The sequence below is a fragment of the Lepisosteus oculatus genome, unplaced genomic scaffold (genome assembly GCF_040954835.1).
Source record: "Lepisosteus oculatus isolate fLepOcu1 unplaced genomic scaffold, fLepOcu1.hap2 HAP2_SCAFFOLD_64, whole genome shotgun sequence".
Lineage (NCBI taxonomy): Eukaryota > Metazoa > Chordata > Actinopteri > Semionotiformes > Lepisosteidae > Lepisosteus > Lepisosteus oculatus.
The window spans coordinates 1,067,501-1,079,708 of record NW_027168193.1 but is presented as its reverse complement, the minus strand read 5'-3'; the positions used below and the strand labels follow the sequence as shown (position 1 = coordinate 1,079,708).

General features: G+C 44.7%; 3 non-coding genes across 3 annotated transcripts; all 3 read right to left on the bottom strand.

The window, feature by feature from the left end:
• Positions 1-234: 234 nt before the first annotated feature.
• Positions 235-307, bottom strand: trnar-ucg (transfer RNA arginine (anticodon UCG)). Its single transcript has one exon. It is a non-coding gene; the product is annotated as a tRNA-Arg (tRNA).
• A 4,755-nt stretch (positions 308-5,062) lies between these two features.
• trnar-ccu (transfer RNA arginine (anticodon CCU)) lies at positions 5,063-5,135 on the bottom strand. The gene has a single exon. It is a non-coding gene; the product is annotated as a tRNA-Arg (tRNA).
• A 6,257-nt stretch (positions 5,136-11,392) lies between these two features.
• trnar-acg (transfer RNA arginine (anticodon ACG)) lies at positions 11,393-11,465 on the bottom strand. The gene has a single exon. It is a non-coding gene; the product is annotated as a tRNA-Arg (tRNA).
• Between the last annotated feature and the right edge of the window lie 743 nt (positions 11,466-12,208).

Genomic DNA, 12,208 nt, shown 5'->3' with positions numbered 1-12,208 from the left:
AGCAATGCTGAGTCCTCCCCACCCTACTGAGCACAAATTCAGCTGCTCTCCAGTTCTGTTCTGCATGTTTTTTCATTGCAATTGAGCTCGGAGCTGGAGATGATCTCCATACAGTTCTGTGTTCACCAGCCCGCACTTGCGTGCTAATTTACGGGTTGTGGCAAATGCTTTTCTATAGTTCATATACATGACGGCAACTTGTTACCTAGGAACCTGAGAGGTTTAAAAGCCTCACGAGCCAGGCAGGACTCGAACCTACAATCTTCTGATCCGAAGTCAGACGCGTTATCCATTACGCCACTGGCCCATAGAACATGCGCTTGCACTCCACCACAGAGAGCTCTACACTGCTACTAGTAGTACACTTCCCCATCTAAATTTTCACAGCAAGAAACTTGTGTTTCCTACTATTTTTGTCAGGTTTAAAATATCATCTCCTTAAATCAGAAAAAGTGTTGATGTGTTGTGCTGAAATTCCGATTGATTTTGAATTCAAAGAAAAAAGGTTTTCTTCCAAAACACCATGAAATTGTCACATCTTGCAGACAATAGGTGTATTCCATGTTGAAAAGAGAAGAAAGAAAACCATGGAGCCTTTTACAGGTGTGAGGCTTCTTCAGGTGTGAGAAGACCTCACAGTCGAAACGCTGCGTTTCCGTTCTTCTCTTTTCAGCATGCAATAAACCTAGTACTTGTTCCTTTGCAGCCGAGGCATGCTGACGTAGCTACCCAGCTGAACATCTTGCAGACTCTACAGTACTTCTCTCCTGTAGAAGTAAAGCAGGGCTTGCTGGGTGAGCTTTTGCTCCGGTAAATTAGGTCATGTGTCATGTTAAATCACTTCTTCTAAACACAACATTTGCTGGTGCTAGCTTTCCCCATGAAAAGAGACATTTCCCTTACAGTACATGACATATCGTTTTTATTCTATCAATAAGTATAGAAATTAAACAAAAGAAAAAATGGTGTCGCCAAAGAATGCACAGCTCTGTCGCCTTGGGGAGGTGTCAAGGGCATTGAGCTCCTTGGACATGAAAAGTGCCCGATAAATGCCATTTCTCATCATTTCTCTTGGCGTCAGTTCTGCTATTAAATGGGACGGAGGCAACGGGTTCAGAGAGCAGGTTAAGTGCACACCGAACGCAGATGTGTCCAAGTGTCTGTAAAAGCGCGGTGCTCCGCTGGCGCTGTTCCCTAGTGGCTTAAAGTGCCCGCCTAGTAAGCAGGCGATCCTGGGTCTGAATACCAGCGGTGCCTCTCTCCGTGTCTTGTTGTGCCGAATGTCTCATTTCAGACAAACATGTACAGCTTGGTTCAGTTTAATGCAAGAATTCATTTCCTTTCTGGAATAACTTGTTTTTGAAGAAATCCATACAGCTTGTGAAAGATGAAATCCATTTCTTGGTTGTCAGTGGAAAAAGATTGCCGGCTGCAAGAAGCGCAAGTGATTGTTTTCTTTGACCATAAACCTGCAAATGTAGGGTGCACAAAAGACTGTCAGACTCTGTGGTGCTGAAAAGTTGGTGGTTCAAGCCCCTCCAGTATGCGTGTCTCAGTTTTTCCAATGTAAACATCATCACCATCGCTAAAGAAGATGGCGCAGAAGGCTCCACAGTCGAAACGTTGTGCTTCTTTTCTTCTCTTTTCAGCATGGAGTAAACCTTTGCTTTATCCTTTGCAGCCTAAGCATGCTGACGCAGCTACCTTTCTCTTAACACGCCTCAATCATTATTCACCAAAACGATCAGCAGAATAAGTCGCCTTTGTGGTGATGTCACTCCTCTGCTTCACAAATGTCCTTAGTGACGGACCATTTCTTTCTGCCATTTTTCCGGAGCGGTTATTGATTGCTCCATCATTTCCCTCATACTTTCCATCCCTAGATTGAAAAAAAAAAAACAGAAACAGGCTGACAGGACGACAATCAAATTGCAAAAACTCATCAAAGCACTCGATAGAGTATTTGAATCCACAAGTAGCTACGAGCAACTTTGTCCTGGCTTGCATGAAAGTCGGAAAATGTCAAAAAGAAAAAGATGGTGGCTTTTTCATATCTGTTCTTTTATTTTTAGTTCGTTGGCTCATCTGTCCATTGTCCTCCTGCCTGGCTCTTGACCTGTGACTGTTTGAACGCACACAGTAGACTTTCATGCAGGGGATTTGTCCTGAGCCTCTGTGAAGGACCCACCCACCCCCATAAATAACTGCTCTAGAAACACATGAATGCAAAACTAAACCACAGCTTAAAGAGGAGCTTGTCATGACCGCCAGGCAGTTAAGACCAACTCTTAAGCAATCTAAACAGCACCAGCAGAGGGTGATTATTAACAAACGCCGCCACACGAGTTAACCCACCTGCACACACTCCACCGTGGGGTACGCAGTGCTATTTTTACCATCTTTACTTGCTTCCCGCTGGTATTGAGTCTACTCCTTGAGAGCTCTACCTGGCGTTTTTTCCATTACCTCGTTTATTCTGGATATTGGACTCCCCTTCTGCCTTTTCGACTTTGGACCTCGCCTCTCACCTCGGACTGTTTGCCACCAGTGTTCTCCCTGGATTACGACTTACCTTACGCCTCTTGACCACGAAACAAAGCAAAGCAGAGCAAAACAAAATGAACAAACGAAAAGCCTCACGTCCCGCACTTGCGTGTTACGCCGTTACGTGCCCAAGCGGTATTGTAATTCATCTTAGCACTGCACCCCGGGGCGTACGGTATATGGGAACGAGCACACGCCATAAATCGTCTCGAATCACTCCCTACAGCTGTAAGGCACCTTGAAGCGTGCACCCCCAACATTTTTCTTTGCGCATCTGTGAAAGGTAAACTCTTGAGCAAACTCTGAACCAGCTCTAAGGAAACTAATCCGATTAGACGTTACTTTGACTCATCCTTTAAGGGAACCTTGTTAATTGGAGAAATCAATGATTTCGAATGAATTCTGTATGCGTTAAAAGACAGCTATACACAGAAAACATGCAGGACACTTCTCATGATGTTTCCCGAGCCGAAACACAGTGCGTTTTTCCAAGCCCTCTGACAAAGCCCGCCCACTGAAAACTGCAGCAGATCGTGTAAAGACGTTCAACTTTGTAACTACTGCACGCACAGGAAGCAGAATAAATTCCTCTTTTCAAACTGTCAAAGGTTTGCTTTGCGAACACTGCAGGACATCGCACAATCTCTTTTGAATGGGGACAAACGATTTCTTATGGGGCACAGTAAGTACAGACGTTTAAAAAGCTCCACTCATGCCGACGATGCAGCATGAAGAAGCGCAACCTAACGTTTGCATTCCTAGCAAATTCCTTTTATTTTTTGATAAATAAAGACAGTCTTGTTTAACAAACAACACACACAACATTTTACATTGTCAATTCAATTCAAATCAATGTATTTCTATATAGCACCTTTCACAACAAGGTTGTCCCAAGGCACTTAACAATGCAAGTTGTTAAGAGCCTTGTGTCTAATATGCCGCCTAGGTAACGTGCTGTCTCTTTGAGGCAGATGTTTAAATCCTCTGAGTTAAGTGCTGAAGTTATAGTAGTCCTATCAGTATTGTTGCCTCCGATCAACAGATCCTCATTTTTCTCAGAGTTGAGTAACAAAAAGTTTTCACACATCCAAGTATTTCCTTCCTTAATGCATTTAACTAAAGTGATAATAGAAGAGTTGTCATTTGGTGGAAACAAAATGTTTATTTGAGTGTCATCAGCATATGAATGAAAGTTCATATTATTTTTTCTTATTATCCTACCTAGCAGCAGCATGTAGAGAGAGAGAGCAATATTGGTCCCGGCACTGATCCATCTGGTACCCCAAATTGAACTGGTGACGTTGATGAAGCAGTACAATTATTAGATATTTGAACATAATGAAAACGATGAGTAAAATGTGAAGTAAACCACTGAAGGACGGTTCCAGATAAGCCAACCTCAAACTCAAGCCTGTGTAACAAAACAGAGAGGTCAACCGTGTCAAAGGCAGCTCTAAGATCTAGAAGCAAAGCACAAGCACTGTTGCATTCCCTGCATCAGTAGCTAAGAGAATATCATTTACGACTCTTGTTAATGCAGTTTCAGAAACCAGACTAAAATTTCTCAAGTATATTATTTGAATCCAGATATGATTGACGTTGGGCAACAACTATTCTCCCAAGACTTTTAGATTGAAATGGGACCTTTGAGACAGGCCTGTAGTTGTTAAGAACTTGTTGATCCAAATTTGACTTCTTAAGAGCGGTCTAACAACCGCTACCTTAAATTGATCAGGTACAACGCCTGACGCAAGCGATGCATTCATCATACTAATTATAGGTCCTGCCAGTCCTTCGAGGGAATCTTTGACTAGCTGAGTGGGGATGGGATCTAGCGAACAGGTGGTTGACTTTGTCTTACGTCTGTGTTTATGAGTCCACCATAAGAAGAAATCTGAACAGGAGTGGTGATCATGCGAGGTCACCATGGAGGAAACCACTGCTCTCCCCCCCAAAAAAACCACCACTGCCCCTCTCAAGTTTGCTAAAGACCACATGGATGTTCCACAGCAACTCCTGGAACAATGTTCTGTGGACAGTGACAAAAGTTGAACATGTTGGTAAATGTGCACAACGTTATGTTTGGAGATAACAAAACACTGCATACCAACTCCAAAACCTCATCCCACCTGGGAAGCATAGCGGAGGCTGTACGGCTTGCAATCATCGAGGGACCGATGAATTCCAAGATGTATCAGGAAATTCTACAGCAGAATGTCAGGGTGTCTGCCTGTGATCTAAAACTCGAAAGACGCTGGGTCATGCAGCATGACAAAAACAAAGGAGTACATCAACAACAGAGTGGCTGAAACAATAGAAATTCCGTATTTTGGGATGGCCGAGTAAGAGTCCTGACCCCAATCCCATTGAAGTGCTGTGGCGTGATCTGAAGCAGGCCGTTCAGTGCAAGACATCTCCCAACTGTATGTGAGAGAAAAGCAGAGACGCTCACTGAGTAAGGTGGGGTTGCAGCTTTGCAAATCAAAAGGACATTTGTACGCTCAAAAAGGGACAGTAGCACCCCAGATGGGACTCGAACCCACAATCCCTGGCTTAGGAGGCCAGTGCCTTATCCATTAGGCCACTGGGGCACACTGGGTTGGGTCGATCACGCTGATGAAGAGCCAGTTTTTTTTTTCCTTTGCTTTTTCAAAGGGATCCCCAAAATTAGGAAAGTTAGGCAGCAGAAGGTTTACTGTGACCTGAGAAGGACCGGCATCCAATCACGGTGGTACACACACACACGCTCTCACTCATCTGAGCTACACGGCTACCAAGATGATCTCAGGTGCGCCGAGCTGGTACGGAACATATTGAACTGATCGACGGCGAATTGTCTCTCAGACAGGCTTTTCACCTCTGAGCTCCCTGACTGACAGTAATCAGCTAGGTAGTGAAACAGTCAGCTGCTTCTAAACCTTAAACAGTTGCATCTCGGTGCTTCCACGGAGAGATGATTTGAAAGCCGAACATCGCCCATTGGGAACACCTTACTATCACTAGGTTAAGAGACTCTTAAGGTCTTGCAGAGGTGCCTGTCTAATAGCATGCGCTTTGCAAGCTATAGGTGTTTAGGCTGAGGCAGAATGCCTGTTAACAAAATGTTTTTCTAAAGGGGCCTCGCACTCTTTTCCAAGCAATGGTCACCATCCCCACCGAGTGTCACAACGTAGTCATGTCCTAGGATGTCACCTGTTAGTCTCCATTTGTCTGCCACCAACACTTTAGGTTACGGGGTCACAACCGCACCCCGGAGAGCAGAGGAGCCGTTGTCGTTCTGGCGGCGCAGATTGGGCTGAAGGTGGGGCGCTTGAATCTCGCTGTTGGAGGCCGTCTGAAACTGACCCAAGCCTTTCCCTTGAATTAAATGTAAATAAATAAATGAACCCCAGATGCACATGGAATCAATCACGTGTTTCCTTTGAGCCGTTTCAAAGACTGCTCCAGAGTTTACCTTGCACAGATGCGCAAAGATTAATGATGGGGGTGCACGCTTCCAGGCGCCTTACAACTGTAGGGACTGATTAGAGACAATTCGTAGCGTGTGTTCGTTTCCATATACGCCCCGTGTTGCAATGGTAGGATGAAGTCAAATACGGCTTGGACGCGTAACGGCATTCTATCCAACTGCAGGACTTGAGGGTTTTTTGTGCTTTGTTCTGTTTTCGTTGACATCGCATTCGTAAGAGCGTCAAAAAAAGGCAATTCCAGCATCTAACACGAATAAAAGGGCTATTGAAACTGCAGGGCTGCGCAGCTTCTAAAATCCTTGCACACAATTCTCCGTTATTGTTACTTCCTTCTTTCTGTCTAACAAAGTTCCCTTTTCCTGACCGGACGGGGAGACTTTATCATTCCAACTTGAAGCCAGCCTTAAGTCCTCTGAGGCGCATTTGTCTGCTAGCATGCATTTTGTGAAAGTTTTTTTTGTTGTTGTTAAACGGAAAGCGACTTTGAAAAAGGTTTCCGCCGCTGCCCGGCACTCTATGTTAGACTGCATCAAAAAGGCAGTGGCGGCGGCGGCGGCCGAGTGGTTAGGGCGATGGACTAGAAATCCATTGGGGTCTCCCTGCGAAGCTTCGAGTCCTGCCGCCTACGGTGTCGTCGTGTGTCTGCGCAACAAAGGAAAAGCACCTGTTTCACTTTTCCCGCAACTTTTAAAACGCGAATGATCTGGATTTCTACATGATTGGCTCTTAAAATGTGATCTGATCTTCATCTGACGCATAATAATAAATAAAGACAGTCTTGTTTAACAAACAACACACACAACATTTTACATTGTCAATTCAGTTCAAATCAATGTATTTCTATATAGCACCTTTCACAACAAGGTTGTCTCAAGGCACTTAACAATGCAAGTTGTTAAGAGCCTTGTGTCTAATATGCCACTTAGGTTACGTGCTGTCTCTTTGAGGCAAATGTTTAAATCCTCTGAGTTAAGTGCTGAAGTTATAGTAGTCCTATCAGTATTGTTGCCTCCGATCAACAGATCCTCATTTTTCTCAGAGTTGAGTAACAAAAAGTTTTCACACATCCAAGTCTTTCCTTCATTAATGCATTTAACTAAAGTGATAATAGAAAAGTTGTCGTTTGGTGTGAACAAAATGTTTATTTGAGTGTCATCAGCATATGAATGAAAGTTCATATTATTTTTTCGTATTATCCTACCTAGCAGCAGCATGTAGAGAGAGAGAGCAATATTGGCCCCGGCACTGATCCGTCTGGTACCCCAAATTGAACTGGTGACGTTGATGAAGCAGTACAATTATTAGATATTTGAACATAATGAAAACGATGAGTAAAATGTGAAGTAAACCACTGAAGGACGGTTCCAGATAAGCCAACCTCAAACTCAAGCCTGTGTAACAAAACAGAGAGGTCAACCGTGTCAAAGGCAGCTCTAAGATCTAGAAGCACAAGCACTGTTGCATTCCCCACATCAGTAGCTAAGAGAATATCATTTACGACTCTCGTTAATGCAGTTTCAGAAAGCAGATTGAAATTTCTCAAGTATATTATTTGAATCCAGATACGATTGACATTGGGCAACAACTATTCTCTCAAAACTTTTAGATTGAAATGGGACCTTTGAGACAGGCCTGTAGTTGTTAAGAACTTGTGGATCCAAATTTGACTTCTTAAGGAGCGGTCTAACAACCGCTACCTTAAATTGATCAGGTACAACGCCTGACGCAAGCGATGCATTCATCATACTAATTATAGGTCCTGCCAGTCCTTCGAGGGAATCTTTGACTAGCTGAGTGGGGATGGGATCTAGCGAACAGGTGGTTGACTTTGTCTTACGTCTGTGTCCATGAGTCCACCATAAGAAGAAATCTGAACAGGAGCGGTGATCATGCGAGGTCACCACGGAGGAAACCACTGCTCTCCCCCCAAAAAAAACCACCACTGCCCCTCTCAAGTTTGCTAAAGACCACATGGATGTTCCACAGCAACTCCTGGAACAATGTTCTGTGGACAGACATGACAAAAGTTGAACTTGTTGGTAAATGTGCACAGCGTTATGTTTGGAGATAACAAAACACTGCATACCAACTCCAAAACCTCATCCCACCTGGGAAACATGGCGGAGGCTGTACGGCTTGCAATCATCGAGGGACCGATGAATTCCAAGATGTATCAGGAAATTCTACAGCAGAATGTCAGGGTGTCTGCCTGTGATCTAAAACTCGAAAGAGGCTGGGTCATGCAGCATGACAAAAACAAAGGAGTACATCAACAACAGAGTGGCTGAAACAGAAGAAATTCCGTATTTTGGGATGGCCAAGTAAGAGTCCTGACCCCAATCCCATTGAAGTGCTGTGGCGTGATCTGAAGCAGGCCGTTCAGCGCAAGACATCCCAAAAATATACATGAACTGAAACAGTTTTGCATAGAGGAATAGGCCAAAATACCTCCTAACCGCTGCTCAGGTCTGACCAGCCGCTACAGAAAGTGGGGATTGAGGTTTTTGTCATAAAGGAGGTTCCACTAGCTCCTTAATATAAGGGTTCACGTACTTTTTCCATCAATGACCTTGATTGTTTAAACCATTTGGTCAATAAAGAAACAGCAATGTCAAATGTTGGGCGTGTGTTGTTTGTTAAATCAGACTCTCTTTATTAATTATTATGACTTAGATAAAGATAAGATCACATGTTAGGAGCCATTCATGCAGAAATACACATCATTCCGAAGGGCTGTTTACAAAAGTTTTTCTCCCAACTGTATGTGAGAGAAAAGAAGAGACGCTCACTGAGTAAGGTGGGGTTGTAGCTTTGCAAATCAAAAGGACATTTGTACGCTCAAAATGGGACAGGAGCACCCCAGATGGTACTCAAACCCACAATCCCTGGCTTAGGAGGCCAGTGTCTTAGCCATTAGGCCACTGCGCCACACTGGGTGAGGTCGATCATGCTGATGAAGAGCCAGTTTTTTTTCCTTTGCTTTTTCAAAGGGATCCCCAAAATTAGGGAAGTTAGGCAGCAGAAGGTTTACTGTAACCTGAGAAGGACCGGCATCCAATCACGGTGGTACACACACACACGCTCTCACTCATCTGAGCTACACGGCTACCAAGATGATCTCAGTTGCGCCGAGCTGGTACGGAACATATTGAACTCATCGACGGCGAATTGTCTCTCAGACAGGCTTTTCACCTCTGAGCTCCCTGACTGACAGTAATCCGCTAGGTAGTGAAACAGTCAGCTGCTTCTAAGCCTTAAACAGCTGCATCTCGGCGCTTCCACAGAGAGATGATTTGAAAGCCAAACATCGCCCATTGGGAACACCTTACTATCACTAGTTTAAGAGACTCTTAAGGTCTTGCAGAGGTGCCTGTCTAATAGCATGCGCTTTGCAAGCTATAGGTGTTTGGACTAAGGCAGAATGCCTGTTAACAAAATGTTTTTCTAAAGGGGCCTCGCACTCTTTTCCAAGCAATGGTCACCATCCCCACCGAGTGTCACAATGTAGTCATGTCCTAGGACATCACCTGTTAGTCTCCATTTGTCTGCCACCAACACTTTAGGTTACGGGGTCACAACCGCACCCCGGAGACCAGAGGAGCCGTTGGCGTTCTGGCGGCGCAGATTGGGCTGAAGGTGGGGCGCTTGAATCTCGCTGTTGGAGGCCGTCTGAAACTGACCCAAGCCTTTCCCTTGAATTAAATGTAAATAAGAAATGAACCCCAGATGCACATGGAATCAATCACGTGTTTCCTTTGAGCCGTTTCAGAGACTGCTACAGAGTTTACCTTGCACAGATGCGCAAAGATTAATGATGGGGGTGCACGCTTCCAGGCGTCTTACTACTGTAGGGAGTGATTGAGACAATTCGTAGCTTGTGCTCATTTCCCTCTATTCCCCGTGTTACAGTGGTAGGATGACGTAAATTCCTGCTTCGACACGTAACGGGACTATAATCAAGTGCAGGAGCTGAGGGCTTTAGTTTTGTTTCGTTTTCCATGGCGTTCGTAAGCGCGCAAATCAAAGGCAATTCCTGCGTCTAACACGAATGTAAATGCTTTTGAAAGTGCAGTGTGGTGCAGCTTGTAAAATCCTTGTCCACATTTTTGGTTTGTTGATGTTTTTTTCTGTCTGCCAAAGTTGCGTTTTGACATCCGGACTGGGGGACTTTATCATTTGAACGTGAAGCCAGCCTTAAACCCTCTGAGGCGTGTCTGTCTGCCGGCACGAATCTTGTGAAAGGTATTTTTTTTTAACGGAGAGCAACTTTAAAAAGGTTTCCGCAGCCACCTCGCAGTCCGTGTTTGATTATAGGAGGAATACGGCGGCGGCGAGTTCGCATTTGTCGTGCTCGAGTGGTTAAGGCGATGGGCTCGAAATGCGTTGGGGCTTCCCCGCGCAGGTTCGAAACCTGCCGACTCCGGCGTCTGCCGCACGTCGCCTTGTGCCTGCACGGCAGAGGCGAAGTGCCGCTTCTCCTTTCCTGGTACTATAACAACGCGAAATCGCTTGGACCCGCTGCCATTGAAATCAATTCTTCAGATAACCACACATTTTGCGTTCGCACCTCTGGTGCTCTACTTATACCTTTGAAAACCTAATGAATAAAGCTGAAAGAACCGACACGATATGTAGGTGCTGGTAAAGCACGCAGTAAAGAACTGTTAACAGCAAGGGTTTCAGTGGGTTAACTGAGGAGAAGGGCGTGATCGCTAATTGTTGACTTTTTATTTGGTGTTAGAAACACTCTTACTGTGCATGACGTGCAACAAATGTAGCCACAGAAATTGCATCACGCTTTCATGTATGCTATTGCAGACACCAACGTTGCCTAGATAGAAAACCGAAATAGCCGTGGGTTTGCTTGCTGGTCTGAAGGATCTCTCTTCGAATCTCTATCATTTGTCAATGGAAGTAAAAGGCGCTGCAATCTCATACGTTCAGAATCAAACCCGCAGCTGTTGTTCGACTTTATTTCTTGACTAATTACAACTGAGTGTCGCATGAGCAGTTACATAAACTTGTCTGGTATATTTGAACACAAATGCCGTTCTTCAATTAAAACTAACAGAACATTGTCAGGGACATTCAGTTCTATACAAACAAGAGACAGACAAGAGAATATTTCTACCGTTCATGTGGACTACGTGTTGACTTACTGATCGGAATAATTGAAAGGTTCGGGCTCATAGCCGATGCAGTGCGTGCTAATTAGAACAGCAACGCTGAACTCTCAGCACCGTACTGAGCCCAGGTGTTTTTCTAAAGCTGTCAGGTGCAGTTCATTTACATGAAGGAAATCTCTTACCGGGTACGATTACAATGCAGTAAGTAGCACAGACTACTTAGGGAGTAGCCAGATGCGTTTAAAAACGACCCGAGCCAGGCAGGAGTCGAACCTGCAATCTCCTGAGCCGTAGTCAGACGCGTTATCCATTGCGCCACTGGCCCCGGTGTGACACTGCAGGACTGTAACCCAGTGAGATCAGCACTGCAACTAGTAAAATATTACCCCCGGTCCATTCTTTACCAAAAGTGAGAAAGACCTGTTTTCTACATTTTGTCTGTTTTAAAACCATATCTCAAACCAAACCAAGAGTCTGTCTTTTGCACTGATATTCTGATTCATTTCGATTTCAAAGAAAAAAAAAACATTATCTTCCAAAGCATCATAAAATTGTCCCTTCCTCCAGACTCTACTTCTCTCTTGTAGTAGTACAGCAGACCTTTCCAGGTGAGCAGATCACAGAGTCCGAAATATGCTTCCTCCATCAAGAAAAGTACCTGAACATGACTCTGTCTTCATAAAAGCACCCCTGTAATAAAGAAATTAAATCCGAAATCAAGAGGGCAGTTGCCTACTGAAGTTCAAGAAGTCATCAATTTTAACCTAGCAACACATTAAAGGCTGCATCTATACAAGTACGATTCTAGAAATGCTCACCAGATTACGTTTTAAGAAGGAACTGCGCCTCAGGTTCCGCCGAGATCTTAACTTGGATGGCAGGATTCAGAGTCCGGAGTGCGGACTGATGGCGCACGGAGGGTCCACATACTGTGGATCCCTCAGTTTTCTTCCGCGTGTTTAAACCGCCAGCGTGTGACTCCCCTGTCCCCGTGACCTCATTGCTCTGCTCTCGCCTCTGTGCAGCTGAGCCCGACTCATGGTAAAGTGGAAAAAAGTATGCCCTCAA